The sequence below is a fragment of the Macaca fascicularis genome, chromosome 3, assembly GCF_037993035.2.
Source record: "Macaca fascicularis isolate 582-1 chromosome 3, T2T-MFA8v1.1".
Lineage (NCBI taxonomy): Eukaryota > Metazoa > Chordata > Mammalia > Primates > Cercopithecidae > Macaca > Macaca fascicularis.
Genome location: NC_088377.1, coordinates 107410325 through 107431385, shown reverse-complemented (window position 1 = coordinate 107431385; position 21061 = coordinate 107410325). Strand labels below are relative to the sequence as shown.

Sequence of the window (21061 nt, the reverse complement as noted above, 5' to 3'; positions counted from 1 at the left end):
GCTGCCCACCACAACCGGATTCAGATGAGAATGGAAGAGAGGCATTAGAGACAAATATAGACAACTCTTTTGAGGAGTTTTGCTGTAAGGAGAAACAAAGAAATAAGTGGTTCATTGCAGAAGGATATGGAGTTAAAAATGTTTGTATTTTATTTGTTTTACAACAAATGTCATCATTCTTATCAATTAAGGTGATATATTTGATATATTTAAATATCTAACTTATTCTGTTTTATACCCTATTCATGTATTTTCTAGAAGTATTGTGAACAACAGTGTTCAGGTTTGGAAATAACGAGTATGTCGGGATTTTGTTAAACAGGCTATTTTGTACCTATATGAGGATCAGAAACAAAAGGCTATTTTGTACCCACGTGGGGATCAGAGCACTCATATCCCAAGGCTTCCAGGATACTCACATGGGTACCTTCTAATTGCTGAAATCAGCCACATGGGTTTATTGAAGCAGATGAAACCAATATGCTTCAGCAAGGGCAGACATTCTCTCTTGGCTTGAAAACAAGCCTACAGCTGCTTGGAAAAGGCAAGCTGTTGGGCAGAGACCTGCTCATGGCAAACAGCCCAATGACCCCAGTTAAAATGTTACCCAACTGGAGTGATCATTTAAATCATAAATAATGTCTGTAGTTGCTTTATATTCTGACTCTACACTGCAACAACACACTAAAATCTGCACTACACACAGACACAAGAGTAAATGAATGGGCCAATTCGTTCATGAAAGCAAATGTCTGAAGTTAGTCTATCGATAATATGTGAGTCTTAGATCCTCCTGGGGATGAGGATCAGGCAACTGTAGGATATGGGGAGGGTGAAAAATAATGCACTTTCCCTTCCTTTCACATTCAGAACCAACCCAGACATAAGACATGGAATGGAAATTAAGGTGCTAGCTTTATTACTGTTCAGATTGTGTCTTCAGAGCTGAGACACGCTACTCCCCATCCCAGTCTAGACCTTGGGCCATCATTGCCTTATGCTGGTTTTGGGCAGTGAGGGAAGAAAAGGGGAGTGAATCATCATAGCTGCAGCCTTCAAATAGATGTGTTTCTTTTTTAAGAAAGATGAGCCAGTGGATGTCACCTGCCAACAAAAGTGACGGCCAAAAATTTAAACTGGGTAAAATGCAGGATTATGTTATTGCAGGGTTAATGAGAGACTTTTTTCTTTTCTTTTCTTGAGACAGTCTCACTCTGTCACCCAGGCTGTGCAGTGGCACGATCTTGGTTCACTGCACCATCCACCTCCCGGGTTCAAGTGATTCTCCTGCCTCAGCCTCTCAAGTAGCTGGAATTACGGGCACCCGCCACCATGCCTGGCTAATTTTTTTGTACTTATAGTAGAGATGAGGTTTCACTATGTTGGCCAGCCTGGTTTTGAACTCTTCCCCTCATGCGATCCACCTACCTCGATCTCCCAAAGTGCTAAGATTACAGACGTAAGCCACTGTCCTAACCGAGAGACACTATTTTTAATACCGTTTTGACCATCAAAAAGCACAAAAGTGGAAGGCCATGTTGGCTCACACATGTAATCTCAGTGTTTTGGGGGGCCAAGGCAGGAAGATTGCTTGAACCCAGGAGTCAAGACTAGCTTGGGCAACATAGTGAGACCACGTCTCTACAAAAACGAAAAATAAACAAAATCAGCCAGGCATGGTGTCACGCCACCTGTAGTCCCAGCTACTTAGAAGGCTTAGGCAGGAGGATTGCTTGAGCCCAGGAGGTCAAGGCTGCAGTGAGTTATGATTGTGCCATTGCACTCCAGCCTGGGCAACAGAGCAAGACCCTATCTCAAGAAAAAAAGAACAGCACAAAAGTTAAGGCAGTGACACTTATAATGTCCCCAATTGACTGAGTATACACTGAGCTGAGAAAACCCTCAGTGGCTTCCAGGATTATGTTATTGCAGGGTTAATGAGAGAGACTTTTTTTTTTTTTTTTTTGAGACGGAGTTTCACTTTTGTAGCCCAGGCTGGAGTGCAATGGTGCGATCTCGGCTCACCACAACCTCCGCTTCCCGGGTTCAAGTGATTATCCTGCCTCAGCCTCCCGAGTAGCTGGGACTACAGGCATAGGTCACCACACCCAGCTAATTTTATATTTTTAGTAGAGATGGGGTTTCTCCATGTTGGTCAGGCTGGTCTCAAACTCCCAACCTCAGGTAATCCACCCGCCTCGGCCTCCCAAAGTGCTGGGAGAGACACTATTTTTAATTCCACTTTGACCATCGAAAAAGCACAAAAATGGCAGGGCATAGTTCACCCCACCCATTTCCCCTAGTCCCATCAGAGAAAATAATAGTCTGCACCTGTTCACATTGAAAACAGGGGACAGGCAGAGGATGGAAGCCAACAGGACAGTTTGCATGATTTCAGCATTCACATTAGCACAGAATTGTACTGAAATTCCTTCCTTCTCTGGAAAGGAATGAGGAAAGAATAAGTAAAAGGCCCAGGCCATTGTCTGGGAGAAGCTCCTCTACAGAAAAGCATGGGACTGGGGGAAAAGACTCCCCACCAACAGCAGCAAAACAAGCCAGGGAAGTGCACAACGCTTCCCAATGCCCTGGGATTCCTACTCTCCAAGCACAGATGCTCCTCAGCTTATAATGGACCTACATTCTGATAACCCCACTGTGAGTTTAAAATATGGTAAGTTCAAAGTGCATTTAATACACCTACCTACCAAACATCCCAGTCTACTATTATCCCATTAGCCTAGTCTACTTCACATGTGCTCAGGACACCTACATTACACTGCTGTTAGACAAAACAATTGAACACAAATCCTATTTTAGAATGAAGTTTTGAATATCTCATGTAATTTATTGAACACTGTACTGAAAGTGAAAAACAGAATGGTTGTATGGATACTTGAAGCACACTTTCTACTGAGCTACATATTGCTTTTGCACCATCACAAAGTAAAAAAAAACAAAAACAAAAACAAAAAACCATAAATCAAACCATTGTAAGTCAGAGATGTCTGTAGTTCACCACATATGTGAAAGACAAGTCAAATGGACAGCAAAAAAAAGGAAATTCAGTAGGTTTTATCAAGCATTTAAAATGTGCAAAGCCCTAGGCCAGGTACTGGGAATACAGGAATAAATTCACACTCAAGGTGACCCAAGGAAGCCACAGCTTGGGATAAAACCCCACTACTGTCCCATTATCAGCCTTGAAGAGTTTTATGGTATGAATATTGAACTACTTTGGGAGAATAATCTCTTTCTCTGATAAGGATATTTAGATAAGGAGTTTTTTCCCCCTTATCTAAATATATTCTAGGCATTTACACTGAATTCAGGGGATTCAGTAGAGAAGGAAACAGAGTTGTCATGGAGCCTGCATTGCATCATCATGACAACTCTGCATGACAACACCCTAAGACCAGCTCCACCTACCAGAGAAAAGTCCTAGATGACCTATTAAAGTCCCCTGCACTCTATTATCCTGTGATTTTTCTGCAACTTTCTTGGCCTCTTTGCTTCTTTGCTCTCCTAAATTTCATACAGTATATGAGTTTCCTGCTGGTCATGCTACACTCATTGTACTATTAGGTACCTCTTCCTTCTGGAAGCCTTTCCTGTGGCCTTAGCAGGCTGGGCTTTGTGGCTTTATGCTGTGCCCTTGGCACTCTTCATGGGCTTCTATCGGTGGGTGAATCTCATTTTATATTCCTTGATCTAGGGCAGGGGCAATTTCTCATTGAACTTCACACCCTCCAACACCAATCACAGTACCTGGCATAGAATAGGTACTCAACAAGTATTTGCTGCACTGAGCAATCTGTAGGAGCCAACATGGAAAGTTTTCCCTTTGCCCTCTTAAGGTTCACTAAAAAATCAACTTGCAAAAGGCAGATTAATTGGAGAAAAAGCATATAAATGTATTTAATGTGCATACCCGGGAGCCTTCAAATAAAGACCCAAAGATACAGGAGAAATTGTCCATTTTTATGCCTAGGTTCAACAAAGTATGGGCAGTGATGTAGAAATGTGATTGAACAAAAAGGGTATGATCTAAGACTAATAGACAGAGGGAGAAAACCCAGCAAGGCCTGTCTGTCTAGATTCTTCTTGGCCTCTCTGAGCATGCACTCTTTCCTTCTGGGTATGGGACAGGACTCCCTCTGGAATGGGGGTCTTATGACCTACAGTCAAATAAGGGAAGTCAAATAATGTATTTATGGCCAGATTTTACACAGAACGGCAGAGGGAAAGTCCCCACAGTCATTGTATTAATTCCCTAGGGATGCCTTAACAAAGCACTCGGTGACTTGAAACAACAGAAACGTTTTATCTCACATTTCTGGTGGCTGGAAGTCCAAAATCAAAGTGTCAGCAGAAGCAAACACCAAGCTCCCTCTGAAATCTGCAGGGGAGGGTTCTTCCTTGTCTCTTCCTAGCTTCTCTCTGGTGGTGGCCGGCAATCCACCGCATTCCCGGGCTTACAGCTGCATCACTCTGATCTGCCCCTGTCTCGCCACATATTCGTGTGCTTCTGTCTGTGTGATAAGGATATCACTCATGCTGAATTAGGAGGGTCCACCCCAGTGACCTCTTCTTGACTACATCTCTAAAGACGCAGTTCCCACGTTAGGTCGCATTCACAGGTGCTGGAGGTTAGGTCTTCAATATGTCTTTGGGAGTGGGGACACAATTCAGTCCACAACACTCATGTTCTGTATGTAGTGTGGCTTAGGCATCCAGCCAATAGACCTGTTTATTTTACTGCAGTCAAAATACCTTCTCCCCTTTCTCCTCACAGTCCAATGACACAGACGTGCTTTGGGGGCAAGACATTTGCAGGCCGTGGATATCATTCTAAGCATGCAGCACTCCAGGCACCAGGAGTCCTCCCCGTGCTTCAACCCCTCTTCAATGAGTTTGCACCCCCGACCTCCGCTAATGTCCAGATCTTTTAACGGGAGCCAGTCTTCTGCTACATAATTAGACGAGTCTTGAAATAAGCACCCAGGGGCGTGGCTGAAGACTTTAAGAAACACCAGGCACGGGAGGGGAGGGGGTACCAGAGACACCGAACATTATTTGAGTGGCAGGAGCTTCCTCTGACCTTCAACGAGGTAAAGAGACATCACAGCCAGCGACAGTTTGGGGCAGATTCCTCAGACTCGGAGGTCGGGGCAAAGTGGGAGCCGGGGCCGTGTAGGGTGGGGGGACCCAAGGCGGGGAAGCCCCGGGCCGCCGGCAGGGGGCGCGCGAGGGCCTCCGGGCGCCGCGGGCGGGGCGCGTGCTGGGCCGGGAGGGGCCTTCCGGCAACTTTTTGGTTGGTGCCGCCCCGCCCAGGCCCCTTTTAAACTTGATCTCCGGGGTGCTCTCCCTTTTCGGCCGCGACGCGTGACTGGGTAAGTGGGTTCCGACCTTCTGGACTCGGGAACCGGCCACGTGGCTCCGGGGCTACACCGTGCCCTTCCTAGGCGCGCATATAAATGTATTTAATGTGCATACCCCTCGCTGCCCCGGTGCCCGCCTCGGCCTCGGCTCGGCGCCGCGGGGAAACCTCCGTTAGGGCCCCTCGGGGGTGGGGGCGTCCTCGTGGCGCCTGGGCCCTGCGTCCCGGGTTAGGACGGCCCGTGTCCTTGTGCGCTTGAAGGGGCCGCCCCCTTTCCTCGAGGATCCCACCCCCACTCAGCAGAAGCTGCCAGGCGCCGGTCGCCTGCAGTGCCTGAGTCCCTGCAGTCCACGGGTCCGGCCTACAGGCAGCTTTTAGTCCTTTTTCAATTAAATGATTGCATTTTGAGGATCAAATTACGACCGCAGGCGGAGGCGCCGAGCCCCGGACGGTCTCTGGGTTTTTGGCGCACTCGGGGCTTCCGCCTGCCCAGTGGCTGTGGCCGCGCGGACGTAAGCCTATTTAGGAAGTGAGTGACATCTGATGTCTGAAGTGCTTTAAGTTTCCAAGCGGGGCAGTATAATAGCGGGGTTAGCAAACACACGGAGGCCACTTCACTCGCGCAGCCACCCCCCTCTGCCACCAGTGCCGTTCAGTTGCCACTGGCCCGCAGTCGGGTAATTTAAAGGCATGAACGGACGAGTCTTCCTGGAGCCGACGCCTGCAGCGAGTTTACAGTAGAATGCTGTGAGCCCTCAGAAGAGAGCCTGCCGTTTCCTCCCCAAGATCCACTTTTTCAGGAGTGGCCCGAGCGTTGTTACAGCACAGGGTCCGCTTCCAGCGTTTAATCAGGGTGTGAGGAGGCCCTTCTTGGTTTTCTGTCCTGGGAAAAGTCTGAACTACTGGGCTCTGACTCGGACCAGGACAAGGTGTTGAACTTATGTCTACTGAGGTGTAGAAATACGCAAGGCTGCCCCTAGACAACGTTTGTCTGGGGGACAATGTAAGTTTTTGGAGCGGCTCTCTTGAGCATCGGTGAGCATACTAATTGTTCATTACTGGTACAAATTGCCATATAAAAGGGTACTTTGCGAATTTAGTAAAATTGATAAAGATCTAAAGTTACATTTGAGTCAACATATGAATCTTTGTGGCTATCACAGGTACCACAGTTCTGTTGAAATGTGAAGCTCATGGTTCACGTGTTTTCCTCAGTTGTGAAAGATTTGCTGCCTTTTTGATGAAACCAAATGGGATCCATTTTACCATGCTTTAATGAGGAAAGCTTGTACATTTGCAGCCTAGGTTCTAGGTACCTTTTTTCCAGATAGACCCAGAGTATGGACAATTTTCCCTCCCTGGAATACCTCCAGCTCTGGCGAAGAGCCCTACAGACAGCACAGGAAGATAGCAGTGCTAAGGCTTTGTTTTACAATTGCTTTAGGTGTTGAGATTCTTACTGAGCCCATTTTATTTTTATTTTTTTGAGTCAGAGTCTCGCTCTGTCACCCAGGCTGGTGTGCAATGGTGCAATCTCGTCTCACTGCAACCTTGGCCTCCTCAGTGGCTGGGATTACAGGAGTCCACTACCACGCCCAACCGTTTTTTTTTTTTTTTTTTTTTTTTTTAGTAGAGACCGGGTTTCACCATGTTGGCCAGGCTGGTCTCGAACTCCTAAACTGGTGATCCGCCCATCTCGGCCTCTCAAAGTCCTGGGATACAGGCATGAGCCAGTGCACCCGGCCCGCCAATTTTTTAACTATTCAGTTTAAACTGTGAGAGAGATGTCAAGGAAGCAGTGTGAGCTAGCGTCTAAGGATTGTGAAAACTGAGCAAGTGCCCAGGACTAGAAACTTCTCAGCCCCCTGAAGTCAGCCTCAGGGTAAGCGAGTTTAGTAGTGCTTCCTTTGATTTTTAAATCTGGAAGGTTTCAGTTCTTCCTAGACAAATATTGTTGGGATAGTGTTTCTTTTCAAACATGGATAGCATTCAATGCTCATCAATGGGAAGATAGTGACTCCTGACCATTTTCCTCCTAGCTGGAAACTACAGAAGACTCCAAGTATCAGGAAATTTGGAGGTTGTAGCTTTGTACAGGAATTATATACAGAGATAGCAATTTATTTACTCATTAAAGGTAGCTAGTGGATAGCCATGATAAAGACCGCTCCTTAAAAAACAAAATTGCATGATATTCTTAACATTGTCTTTCACTTTTTTTAACCAGGCTTGGTGGAGTTTCAAGATGCTGATGAACTTAAGGTATGGGCCAAGTGGAAAGAATTTGGTTTAAGTTATTAATAGTTGAATTGAAATCCTGGCCAAGGATGAGAACTCTAATCTGATTTCATATGCTTCTGCTGTGATGGATTAAAGGATTTACCTGAGGCCAACTTGGTATGCAGGAATTTATTAAATGGAATCATACCACCCCCCCCCTTTTAAAATCATGCTTTTGGTAAAAAGGGGAAAAAGCTCTTGGTAAATGGATACTACTACTAAGCCAAGAGAAAAACAGGAGTTTGAGTAAAAACATAAATTTAGATGTCACAACATTACTAAAGCAACAATGTGTAAGATATTGGGGGATTTTATTTATTTACCTGTAGTTTTTGTAAACATAGTCTAGACAGTACTGTATTTTGCTATTTAGTAATACCTACTGTGATACTTCTTTTACAGGTCTGGCACTTGAAAGAATCAGTGAAGCTTTTCAAGTAGATGATACATATTTGAATATGTCACCTTTAGTATCCACAGAACACAGGTTGCTTTTTTTTTCGTCCCTTTCATAGTGGTAGCAAGGGTGAATTTTGAGATGGCCCCAATCTATAGGAATATTATTTGACAGTTTGGAGGCACAAAACTGCCTTATCGCTGAGTGGATCCTGTAGAAAATTTCTATGCAATTCAATTCTTTTTTTTTTTTTTTTTTTTTGAGACGGAGTCTCGCTTTGACACCCAGGCTGGAGTGCAGTGGTGCGACCTGGCTCACTGCAAGCTCCACCTCCCGGGTTCACACCATTCTTCTGCCTCAGCCTCCCAAGTAGCTGGGACTACAGGCGTCCGCAACCATGCCCGGCTACTTTTTTGGTATTTTTAGTAGAGACTGGGTTTCACCTTGTTAGCCAGGATGGTCTCAGTCTCCTGACCTCGTGATCCGCCCACCTCGGCCCCTGCAAAGACAATTCTATTATTTAAAGTAGTTTTTCTATGAAACAGCTGTGGTTTGTAATTTGACAGTGTTAATAAAACAAATAGCAATACCTTCATCATGCTTAATCATGGTTCACATACTCTACAATGATATGACTTAACTGTAAAGATTTTAAACACAATTTCACTCTTGTTGCCCAGGCTGGAGTGCAATGGTGCAATCTTGGCTTACTGCACCCCACCCCCGCTTCCCAGATTCAAGCGATTCTCCTGCCTTAGCCACCGGAGTAGCTGGGATTACAGGCGTATGTCACCACACCCAGCTAATTTTGTATTTTTACACATTTTTGTTTGAGGTGGAGTCCCGCTGTTGCCCAGTCTGGAGTGCAGTGGCACAATCTCAGCTCACCGCAACCTCCACCTCCTGGGTTCAGACAATTCTCCCACCTCAGCCTCCCAGGTAGCTGGGATTACAGGCTAATTTTTGTGCAGATGGCCATGTTGGCCAAGCTGGTCTCGAACTCTTGACCTCAGGCAATCTGCCTGCCTCAGCCTCCCAAAGTGCTGGAATTATGGGGGTGAGCCACCATGCCCACCCAGTATATTCTTAAATATTACTGTTGAGCCATATATACGACAGTGGTGGACTTTGAATGTCTGCACATCTGTAGTAAAATGCAATGCTACCTTCATTTTTTGTTGGTATGCTAAAGAAATTTTAAAGTATCTCACTTTTTTAAAAATTGGTTTGTGTATTTTATGTGTTTACACATTTTTCTATAGTACTGTAGATCATTTTAGTGATGAAATTTGATACTTTCGACAGAAAAACAGGTCAATGAGTTTTGGGATCAAAAAGGGGTTGATTACAAAAGGGCAGGAGGGAATTGTTAGAGTGATTCTGCAGTTCTGCATCTTGATAATGGTATGACTACGCATTTGTTGAATCTTAACAGGATGAATTTTACTGAATGTAAAATCATACTTCAATAAACATGACTTTAGCCCTCCTTGGCATTTCAATGGTGTTTCCGGTGAAATCTATGGCAAGATGGTTTGGGGTCACTATTTACATGAACTGCCAAGTTGGAAGAGCAAAAATACATCGAAATCACTCTTGGGACATAAGTCACAGAAGTGACTCATGCACACAATACCTGAGAAGCAGGACCAGACGGCAGTTGTGTATTGGCACGCTCATCAGTGCTGCAAGTTTCCCTTCTGGATAGCAACAACACTGATGTATCCACTTCACAGCAGCATTTTAAATCTCACCTGTGATGTGTCCATTGTAGTGGGCATGAGATAGCAGAAAGTGGGATATGGAAAATCTGTTGCCATGTGCCACTCCAAATACTACTGTGGCTTCCCTGCAGCATTGCTTTCCATATTGACTTTTCCATTTCAAGAAAGCTTAAGATGTCCTTAGCAAATACTGGCTAACCAAGAAATTTGAGAAATGAAAGGAGGCTGAGTATTGGTCTTGGGTTGAAACGGTTTGATGCTGCATAAGCCACATGGTTGACTGAAAAGCTGGCTAAAAAGAGCCAGTCTGCATTCCTTGTCCTCATTCCCTTGGAGTAATCAAGGGTGCTTCTTAAAAGGGATAGATTCAAGTATAGCTTGTGAGTCATTGTTCTTTTCTCTATTTGGTAGGTCTAACCACAGGGCCTGTTGAACCCTGCCCTGGTGACCAAGAGCATTTTCTGACATGAACAGAGTTGTGCCATCTTGCCCATATGAGCAAAGTTCTTCAGACGTCCCTTATGATTCTAGGTTTGATACCTTCCCTGCCACTCCCCCACTACCAAATCCCCTTACCCTATACCCTAGCAATGTAGAGTTGTCCAATATAGAACCTCGGTTAAACATAGCATCACCCAGGAAAAGGGGATGAGTGGTTGCAGTCGTACCACAGTTCTGTAGTGCCTGCCTTAGTACATTGCATGTCTACGTGTTTAGCAGAGCTAAAAGCAGGAATGGACTATTGAACTACCATTCTTTTGTGCTCAAGTGCCATGAAGAGAAGCAAACCTGGAGTTGAATGAAATGTTTTCAAAGAGGGCTTCCAAGTGAGGAACTTGGGCATGTGAATCTTTAATTATGACTATAAAAGAAATTGTGATTGGAAACATAATGTTTATGCTAATGGTTATTTCACTGAAAATAGAAAGTCTTATTTAAGAACTGGTCACCAAACCTCCCCGGATAGTGATGTAAAACCCAGTGTAACAATTGTGGCATTGACATGTCAGTTCATGTAGATTGAGTCACAATTTGATTTCGAAAATGGCCATATCCCATTTTGTCTCTGGTGTTCCTAAGCACTTGAATACAAATAGATTGTTTCCTTAAAGTAGCCAAATCTTTGTAGTTCAAGTGAATATTCCAGACTAAAATATGTGTCTTTTTGAAGGCCCTTAAGCCTTAGATATTTAATTGTGTAATTTGGCAAATATTTGCTGTTTTGTTGTGTCAAGTCCCATGATACAGACAGTTCTTACCTTTCTGGAGCTTTCACAGTGTGACTCATTTCAGTATGTAAGTCAGAGCCAGTTTTAATAGAATGTTCCTTGGTTGACTTCTGCTGTTGTAAGGAATCATTTCATTTTGTGTCTGGGTCAATATCTGAAAGATTAAATTATTAAGGCAAGCTGAAAAATCTAGCGCCCCCCTCACAACATTCCCAAAATAATTTAGGGTGGTTTATAACAAATATCAAGCAACAATAATTAGAAGCAGATAAAAGCTCAGCAAGTAGAGGGCAAGAATAAAAAACTAAGCTGTTAGATCTCATGCTGTAGGCTGCAGCCAAGTTGACTCTGAGCTTCCTAAGAGCAAAGAGCCAGAACTGGCAAGTTAGTAATCAGGCAATTGCCATTATTTTCTAAGGGAGGAGGGGAGGGGTTATGTGCATTCCAAGCTCCTTAAAGCCGAGGAGGCGGCTTTCTTTCCTTCATGATCTCAAATACTGCACTCTGAAGGAAGGAATGGAACACAGAACATGTCTGCATAACTAAATGGGGATCTACCGAAAGTGGAGACTGCCTCTGGAGCAGGGAGGTGAGTTCACAGATCAGATTCTGTGAACAGATAGCCAGAGATGTGTTTGAAAGGCTTACTTTTATTTTGTAGTAGAAAAGATTGTCTTTCCAAAATTTACCTTGTATTCATAAACTGGAAAGTTCTGATGGCAATATTTTGTTATAAAATTGTCATTAATCACAATCCAGGATTATGCCACCATGACTAGAAGACCCCCTAATGGAGTTTATCTGCACTGCAAGGGGCCAGTTGTCTCGGAATCATCCTCTGTTGATATCTGCATCTCCAGGACAGCTCCACACCAATCTGTTTCAAAGACAAAGACAAAATCCGGTCAAATCAGTGTGATGTATGTTTCCGGGAACAGAGCTGAATGTTGTAGCTGATGGAATGGAGTCTCATACCATTGATTTTTGCAGCTGGACAAGTGCCCTGCCCTGTTACTGCCACTCTTTAAGGCAGAATAGAGCACACTGTATAATTTATAGGCCTCTCAGTGAGAAATACATGCAACTATGGGAATCAGAATCTAAAACTGCAGTCCAATGGGGTAGCCACAATTCACATGTGCTACTGAGCACCCAAAATGTGGCTAGACCAAGTTGACATGTGCTGAAGGGTGAAAAACATCAGGAGTGTAAACTATCTCAATTTTACATTAATTACAAATTAAATGTTTTGAATATATTGAGTTAAATGAAATACATGTTTAAATGATACCTGATGTGTATTATAATTATATTTCTGTTGGACAGTACTGATCTAAAACAGTTGATTCACCATCCAGTAGATACAAAGGTATTGCTGTTTTACCATATATGACCTTCAGGGAAAAGAATAAAATTAGCACTTGAAAATGCAAAAGTTACAGGTAAGCAGCTATTTTTTGAAGGGCAGAAAGTGCAGTGGTAGTCAGCACTACTTAGATTTGACATAAATGCTACACTCAAGCTGCTAGGACTTCTGGAGATTTTAAATGAAAGACTTCAGAGCGTATTTAGCAAACACTCTGCTATGCCCACTCTGCAAGCATCTGTGTGTTCATTAAAATAATCAAGAGCAGGCCAGGTGCAGTGGTTCACACAGTGGCTCCCACCCAGCACTTTGGGAGGCCAAAGCGGGCAGATTGCTTGAACTCAGGAGTTTCAGACCAACCTGGGCAACATGGCAAGACCCCATCTCTAAATAAATGTAAATTTTTTTTTTATTTTTTTATTTTTTTTTTTTTGAGATAGAGTCTTGCTCTGTCACCCAGGCTGGAGTGGAGTGTGGGTCTCAGCTCACTCCAACCTCCACCTCCTGGGTCCAAGCAATTTTTCTGGCTTCCGATAGCTGGGATTACAGATGTGCACCACCATGTCTGGCTAATTTTTGTACTTTTAGTAGAGACGGGGTTTCACCATGTTGGTCAGGCTGGTCTCAAACTCCTGACCTCAAGTGATCCACCCATCTCGGCCTCCCGAACTGCTGGGATTCCAGGTATGAACCACCATGCTTGACCCCAAATTTTTTTAGGTAAGAAAAAAATGAAGAGCAAAAGGATTCGGTATGCTACATTTCGTCAAAATGCAACTTCCTTAATGAAAAACCATATGAAGGATAGTTCTAGTTTCTTGATCCCTGATCTAGTTGTGTGTGTACTAAAGTGTCTTTCAGGGTTTTGGTTTTATTATTTTTATTTTTTCTTAATGGAAGGGGAGAGACTGTGGGAAGTGGCACCATAAATATTACCTTATATAAAGCACTCTTTTTAAAGATTACCTTATGTTAAGCAAAATGTTCCATAAAATTCTCCTTTTCCTGTCTTCACTTTGTGATCTAAAAAACAGGTCTGTGTAAATTCTCCTTTTGTAGTTTCCTTGCTACTAACAATGACATTTTGTCTTTTTGTGTTTAACAGTAATTGAATTATTCCCTTAGTTTTCACATTTCTCTTAAGTAGTTGTTCTTCTATGAGATTACTTGGACTCTGGAAGGGGAACATCATACACCAGGGCCTATTATGGGGAGGGGGGAGGGGGAGGGATGGCATTGGGAGTTATACCTGATGTAAATGATGAGTTGATGGGTGCTGACGAGTTGATGGGTGCAGCACACCAACATGGCACAAGTATACATATGTAAGAAACTTGCACGTTGTTTGCATGTACCCTAGAACTTAAAGTATAATTAAAAAAAAAAAAAGAGAGAGAGAAAGAAAAAGAAATGAAATAAACAGTGGTAAGGCAATAGGTTCAAAAGAGCATACTATGTTATAATCAGTCACAAAACATATTTTAAAAATCAGTATGATCTGTGGTGACTCAGCTAAAATTCACTGAAAGCAACTGAAAAGGAATAAAATTAGTTAAAACTGAAGAAATAGGCCGGGCGCGGTGGCTCAAGCCTGTAATCCCAGCACTTTGGGAGGCCGAGACGGGTGGATCACGAGGTCAGGAGATCGAGACCATCCTGGCTAACACGGTGAAACCCCGTTTCTACTAAAAAATACAAAAAAAAAACTAGCCGGGTGAGGTGGCGGGCGCCCATAGTCCCAGCTACTCGGGAGGCTGAGGCAGGAGAATGGCGTAAACCCGGGAGGCGGAGCTTGCAGTGAGCTGAGAAGATCCGGCCACTGCACTCCAGCCTGGGCGACAGAGCGAGACGCCGTCTCAAAAAAAAAAAAAAAAAAAACCTGAAGAAATAAAGAGAAAAGAGACTGCATTTTAGGAAAGACCAAAAAAAAAAGCAGTTGTTCTTAATAGTGACTGGGGCCGGGGGAAAAATATGTCCCCCTCAGGGTGGACAAACTGGGAAAAGAACCAAAATCCCACACCCAATGAATATTCTGACTAATTTTATTTATTTAATTATTTATCTAATTTTTTCAGAGATAAGATCTCACTCTGTTCCCCAGGCTGGAGTGCAGTGGCACCATCGTAGCTCACTGCAGCCTTAACTTCTGAGCACAGGCAATCCTTTTGCTTCAGCCTCCTGAGTAGCTCAGACTACAGGCACGTGCCAACATGCCCAACTGATTTTTAAAAAATTTGTAGAGATGGGTTCTTGCTATGTTGTTCAGGCTTGTCTCAAACTCCTGGCCTAAAGTGAATTTCCGACCTGGGTCTACCAAAGTGTTAGGATTACAGGCGTGAGCATAGCACCCAGCCAATACTGACTAATTTTAAAACCTGAAGAACAATAAGAACCTGAAAACATTGAGTTGTTATATTGGCAAAAGCAAAACAAGCCCCTTCAAGATGTCTGGGGTGGAATCTCTGACTTTGGCTAATGAGTATGCCAGGAGTCAGACCCCTTTCAAACTCTGGATAGCGCCACCACTCCCAAGATACATTTAATGCAGTTGATGCTTTTGGCAAAAGGCAATGACACAATTGCTCTCAAATGTAGCAAAGCACCAGGTAGACACACAGCGGCAACACAGGAAAATCACTGAAAACAGTATGAGATGGTGCCAGTGTTACCTGAGCTCTGAGAAGCCAGAGGTGCTGCCTACTTCTTAGGTTAAAGGCATCCAAATGCCTTTCATTGTCTTATTTGCATGGACATTTTTAATCTTATACTTTCTTGCATAAAAATAAAAAAAGTACATCTCATGCCCTATGGTTCCAAACAGTTTGGAGATGAGACCAGCATGCCAAACTGCTGGGGCTGTGGGGCCAGCATGATGAGGATGAAGTGGATGTGGTCTGATACGATCTGGTTCTGTGTCCCCACCTGAATCTCATCTTGAATTACAATCCGAATTGTAATCCCCATGTGTTGGAGGGGGGACCTTGTGGGAGGTGATTAGATCATGGGGGCAGTTTCCCCCATGCTGTTCTCATGATAGTGAGTTCTCACGAGACCTGATGGTTTTATAAGTGTCTGGCATTTCCCCTGCTGGCACTTATTCTCTCTTCTGCAGCCCTGTGAAGAGGTGCCTGCCACCATGATTGTAAGTTTCCTGAGGCTTCCCCAGCCATACAGAACTGGGAGTCTACTAAACCTCTTTTCTTTATAAATTACAGGTATGGCTTTCTTAGCGTGAGAATAGACTAATACAAGGTCCATAGATTGTTCAGGGAGCACTGCACACCATCCACAGCCCCTCACTCCACTTCTGAAACATTGTCCCAAAGAAGCTGAGTCACAGTGAGGGCAAAGGCCCAGAGGCCAGCAGGGCAGCAGTGTAGGCTACGAATGAATCTGAATAGAAATCAGAAGACATTGGTGACAATTCTGGCTCTGGCATTGACTAGCTCTGTTGCCTTGGGCGCCTTTTTGTTGCTGTTTCCTCATCTGTGAAATACGAATATTTCAGGTGCGATCTCATTGGAAGAATCTATGACAGTATTATTAAAATGTGTAGCCCTGTACCTGGACATCTGTACATGGTAGTAACTGTCATAATTTGTGACATTATATTTATCTTTTATGAATCACCATCACCATTATCTCAGATGCACTCTAACTTCATTTAGAGGTATTTATTTATGCCCCCACTTCATTACAAAAATGTTTAAGACACGTTTAAGACAAAGAGAAAAGATTGAGCTTCCAATCTGGTTCCAATTCTAGATGTTTCCTCTTCCTTTCCTGGTTTAGCAGAGGAAAAACTGGCCTCCTTTTTTCCCCATGCCCCCAACCCCCTTCAACCACATGAAGAGGTGCTATTTGATTACACTTCAGAGGCAGGCTCCAAACCTACTGTGCAGGCATCAAATAGGACAGAAGTGAGCTGTGGCAATGACCAAGTCCTCACATGACAACATCTCCCCTGGGGCTCTCGTGCCTGCTCCCAAGGGACCCACTCCCAGCTTCTGCCTGCCTGATTGGTTTCTCAGCCAGCTGAGCTTCTAGATTCTCCCTGAGATCCACCTCCGGCCCTGCCAAGGCCTCCTGGTTGCCTCTGTCCTGATCCCTGCACTTAGCTCTGAAGAATAATTTGGAGATAATGTGCTGTGTCCTCCAGTGTCTGCCTTTGCAGAGTACCAGACAGTCCCTTTGTCCTCCCGGGCTGCTCCAGCCACCCTGCTGGGGCTACCATATGGAGGTCTAGATCAGGTCCCCCATCCTTCATCCTCCTCGGCTGTCCTGACCACTCTGGCTGGCCTCCATGTCTCTCGGGGCTTGGCCTGCAAAGGACCTCGATTCACTCTGGACTCTGACCCAGAGTTCACCTGTAAAATTCCCACTTGATCTTAGCAAGCAGTGCTTACAAAGTTAGGAAGTATTTGTAAAATGCTGCCATGGTATAATGTGAAGCGCTCAAAGAAGTCAGGGTTAATGATGCACTGAGAATTATTTCTAAACTGAGGGCATAAAGAGTTACAGTTCAATTTTAAAATGCAAAGTGACTCAATGCATCAAATCTTACTGTAGCCAAAGTACTGTAACTTAGTTTCCATCAGAATGGAAATAAGTAGTTACTGAGCAAGCAGCTAGATGAGCCCCCTGCTTGGTGATACACACTGAATACCAAGGTAGGCCTCAAGCCACCTCTCCCAGGGAGAGGATCCATCATCACAGCCACCAGGCCCAATAGTGTTAGCCATGCTAACAAATGAAATGATTCATCATTTACAGCACTGGTGCCTTTTTTATTTTTTTTGAGAAGGAGTTTTGCTCTTGTCGCCCAGACTGGAGTGCAATGGCGTGATCTTGGCTCACTGCAACCTCCACCTCCCAGGTTCAAACCATTCTCCTGCCTCAGCCTCCCGAGTAGCTACACTTACAGGTGCCACCACTATGCCTGGCTTTTTTTTTTGGGGGGGGGGACAAAGTCTCGCTCTGTCAGGGTGCAGTGGCATTATCCTGGTGTATTTACAAACCTTGAGCTAGACACAGGGTGCTGATTGGTGTATTTACAATCCCTTAGCTAGACATAAAGGTTCTCCAAGTCCCAATAGATTCAGGAGCCCAGCTGCCTTCACCTAGTGGATCCGACACCGGGGCTGCAGGCAGAGCTGCCCTCCAGTCCCATGCTGTGCGCCCGCACTCCTTAGCCCTTGGGCAGTCGATGGCTGGGGCGCCACGGAGCAGGGAGCGGCGTCCCCATTCGGCGGCGGGGGAGCTCACGGCGGAGAGGAGGGCTGGGACATGGCGGGCTGCAGGTCCCGAACCCTGCCCCGCGGGGAGGCGGCTGAGGCCCGGCGAGAGAGCGGTGCATGGGGGTCAGCAGTGCTGGGAGACCCGGCGCAACCTCCGCAGCTGCTGGCCCGGGTGCTAAGCCCCTCACTGCCTTGGGCCGGCGGCGCCGGCTGGCTGCTCCGAGTGCTGGGCCCGCTGAGCCCGCGCCCGCCAGAACTGGCGCTAGACTGTGAGCGCTGCACGCAGCCCCGGTTGCCCTCCGCGCCTCTTCTTCCACACCTCCCGGCAAGCAGAGGGAGCCCGCTCCGGCCTAGGCCAGCCCAGAGAGGTGCTCCCACAGTGCAGTGGCGGGTTGAAGGGCTCCTCAAGCGCCGCCACAGTGGATGTCGAGGCCGAGGAGGCAGCGAGACTGAGGGATGTTAACACATTATCACCTCTCATTACTACCCACCCTGCACCCCAGACCTCACACAGCAACACTTGTGAAAGCCACCAAAATTGTAACAAAAATATGATGACAATGAGGACAAGTCTTTCCTCTGAGAAAGTTCTGTGCTAAACATGTTACCTATGGAAATTGTTTCAGTGTATCCTCTGATTTCCCTGATAAGTAACTACCATTATTATTCTTATCCCCGTCTTATGGAAAAGGAAATAGTGACCTGGAGTTTCGGTAACTTGCCAACATCATCAGACAGTATGGCCCCGGGGCCTGAGCTTTATCCCTCATGAGTGTTGAGAGTGTACTGTGTTTCTGCTGGGCACTGTGCACATGCCTGTAGTCCCAGCCACCAGGGAGGCTGAGGTGGGAGGATTGCTTGAGCCCAGGAGTTTGAGAAGAGTCTGAGCAACACAGCAAGAAGCCATCTCAAAAAAAAAAAAAAAAAAAAAATTAATCCAAATATCTTGCGGAGTAAAACCATAAAACAAAAAATTAAAAGATTTCTATGACTCTGGAATCCTCATTCTGGATACAAAAAGAAAGATTACTTACTGCAATAGAGAAAACGCCAAGTGTCTCTTATACTGAATGTTTTTCCGGATCGCAGGCACTGCAGTGAGCTTTGGTGTTTTCCAAATGTGATCATTTCCTTTGTGTCAGTAAGAGCCAAATTATCCTAGTAAACGGGAGTTGCTAGTGGACTTTTATTTTTTCGTTTTGAACTAAATACTTTAATGTAATATAATGTGAATTGCACAAATTTTAAATGGCTAATCTGTTCTTCAGTTTTGTGCAATTAAAGACTAGAAGTGCAAGTCAAATACCCCAATAAAGGATAATCTACCCATCAGGTACCCAACTTAAAGTATTTTAGAGGCTAGATAATCTCTAGATGAAAGAATAGGTTTTTAAATCATTTGGAATTAGGAGCACAGTTTTTTTCTCATACATGCATATTCCATCAAAGGAAGGAGACTCCCAGGCTAGCTCATGGTTTTCTAACCTCATTAATTGAGGCTACAACATTCTTATTTCCTCTCTCCCAGTATTTCAAAGCTTCTGTAGACCAAGGGGTTCTGGGTCGCCACAGCAGAAGTCAGGAACACCTTCCCCAACCCCATGGTCCCACCCCACTGTGGCCTCAGAGATTAGAAGGTGCAGCTCTGAGTCCTAGGAGGGCAGGGACCTTGCTTCAACTCAGTGCCTGGGGTAGAGAATGTGGTGCATGGAAGAGGTGTGGGAAGGGCTGGTGAATGAGGGGGTTTTTGATCTACAACTTCCACCACTCACTGCCACAGTTTCCACTCTCCCCACCCTGTTTCTAGCCTGGGGGTGAGGAATCCCTGGCTCTGAGCTGTGGCCTCAGAGAGGGGCTTTGCAGGTGGTGACTTTGAATTGAGGAGGAAGGAAAAGGCTCAAAGAAATGATGTTTTCTTGGCAGAAACCTGATTGTGGGGATTCCATGTCAAACAGCATGGCCCAGTCTCTTCACAGGTTGGGAATCTGCAGGTCTAATCACTAGGGCCAGTGTGCTATTAAGTGGTTTCTATCACCAGCACCATTGATCCCAAACATGTCACTTTTGGAGTTGGCAGGCATCACATGACCAACATTTTTTAAATATTTGTTTTTAATATACACACTTGCAAAACCAGATATGTCCTTGCTGCCAAGTATGAACGACACATACTTGATGGCAGAGTTCAGACAACAAGTATTTGGAGCAGACCAGGAGCAAAGACAGGTACTTGGGGTAGGCGGTACAAGCTTTAACGCAAGGTAGGGTTAGGAGGTACAAGGTTTAAAATCCAGATAAGCTTTAAGTCAGTGCCTGTCCATCTCCCCTCAACCCATCCCCAGTCTCATCTGCTTTGTTGGACAATTCCTGTGTACACTGATGGCCTCCTAACCCAAGTACCTTGTAGACTCTCAAGGCTAGACACACTGTTCTTGGGGAAGAATTGCGCTACCCTCCCCCAGGCAGCTAAGGAAAGACTTGCCATTCCCCCCCGCAAGCTGCTCTCTTTCCTCTCTCCTTATCCCAGTTCTGCAGAAAAAGGACTCAGGTCAATATAGTTCTTTAATGTAGACATCATCTGTAGCATTTACATGCTTGACACCCAGGAAATAACTATTTTCACTTCCCCGCATCTCCCAGTGTTCACCTTTGCACCACTGCTTCTGGCTTGCCTGGAACAGTCTGCCCCGTCACCTGCCTAGCTTGCTCTTTAGGGATTTCTTAATTGTGCCTCTTTCTAGGAAGGCTTCCCTAACCCACAAGGCCACATTTGGTATCCCTCCCATGTGTCCCCAATGCTTTGCTCTTCCCTATCAAAGCTCCTGTCACTCTGTGTTGTTGACTGTTGTTAACTACTTACTTATTGGTCAGACTGTAAACTCCATAGCGCTAACACTCTGTGTGATCAAATAACTCTTGTATCCCCACTGTCTAACACAGTTCCGGTCACATAACAGGCTCTGCATGAATGAATGATGAAGACACAATAGTACAGTGGTGAGGCCATCAAATGCTTCTAAGATTGCACTTAGCAACATCGCAAGCTGCAGAATCCCTTGCCACATATGATCTGCTGTTCACCGATTCTTGCCAGGATCACAGCTGAGAAGAGGAAGATAATGGAGATGGAAGACTCAGAATGCTCAGGGTCCTGCTGGCCTTCAAACAGCAGGACTCTGAGTGTCCCAAGTCTTACCATGAGTTGCTAAAAGAGAACCAGACACATGTTTATCCCTTTGAAAGAAACGTGAACCAAGCCACTCCTCTGGACCGTTCTTCCATCCACTGGACCAACAACTCATGGTTTGAAGGATTTTTGCTTAATGGAAGTGACAAAGCAGCCAGATCAAAAGGATTTCCAGGAGCAAAGACAGAAAACATGCACAGCGTTAGACAACCTAAATGGAACTGGCTAGATATGACTCCAGTTGTGACTAAGCCATAGTGC

The 21061-nt window shown here is 45.0% G+C and overlaps 2 long non-coding RNA genes and 1 other non-coding gene across 6 annotated transcripts; 2 read left to right on the top strand and 1 right to left on the bottom strand.

The window, feature by feature from the left end:
• Positions 1–5244: 5244 nt before the first annotated feature.
• On the top strand, positions 5245–15175 carry LOC102137968 (uncharacterized). 4 transcript variants are annotated; one of them, XR_012432600.1, is made up of 5 exons: positions 5245–5393; positions 7608–7642; positions 8063–8097; positions 10193–10312; positions 11770–15175. It is a non-coding gene; the product is annotated as an uncharacterized lncRNA (long non-coding RNA). The 4 variants fall into 4 exon arrangements; XR_010585734.2 differs by having other exon boundaries at positions 8063–8147; XR_012432599.1 differs by having other exon boundaries at positions 5369–6415; positions 8063–8147.
• Positions 7699–7772, top strand: LOC123572661 (small nucleolar RNA SNORD93). Its single transcript, XR_006697213.1, has one exon. It is a non-coding gene; the product is annotated as a small nucleolar RNA SNORD93 (small nucleolar RNA).
• On the bottom strand, positions 10777–11836 carry LOC141409883 (uncharacterized). Its single transcript, XR_012432601.1, has 2 exons — positions 11700–11836; positions 10777–11164 (listed from the first exon to the last, which is right to left on the bottom strand). It is a non-coding gene; the product is annotated as an uncharacterized lncRNA (long non-coding RNA).
• Positions 15176–21061: the final 5886 nt, after the last annotated feature.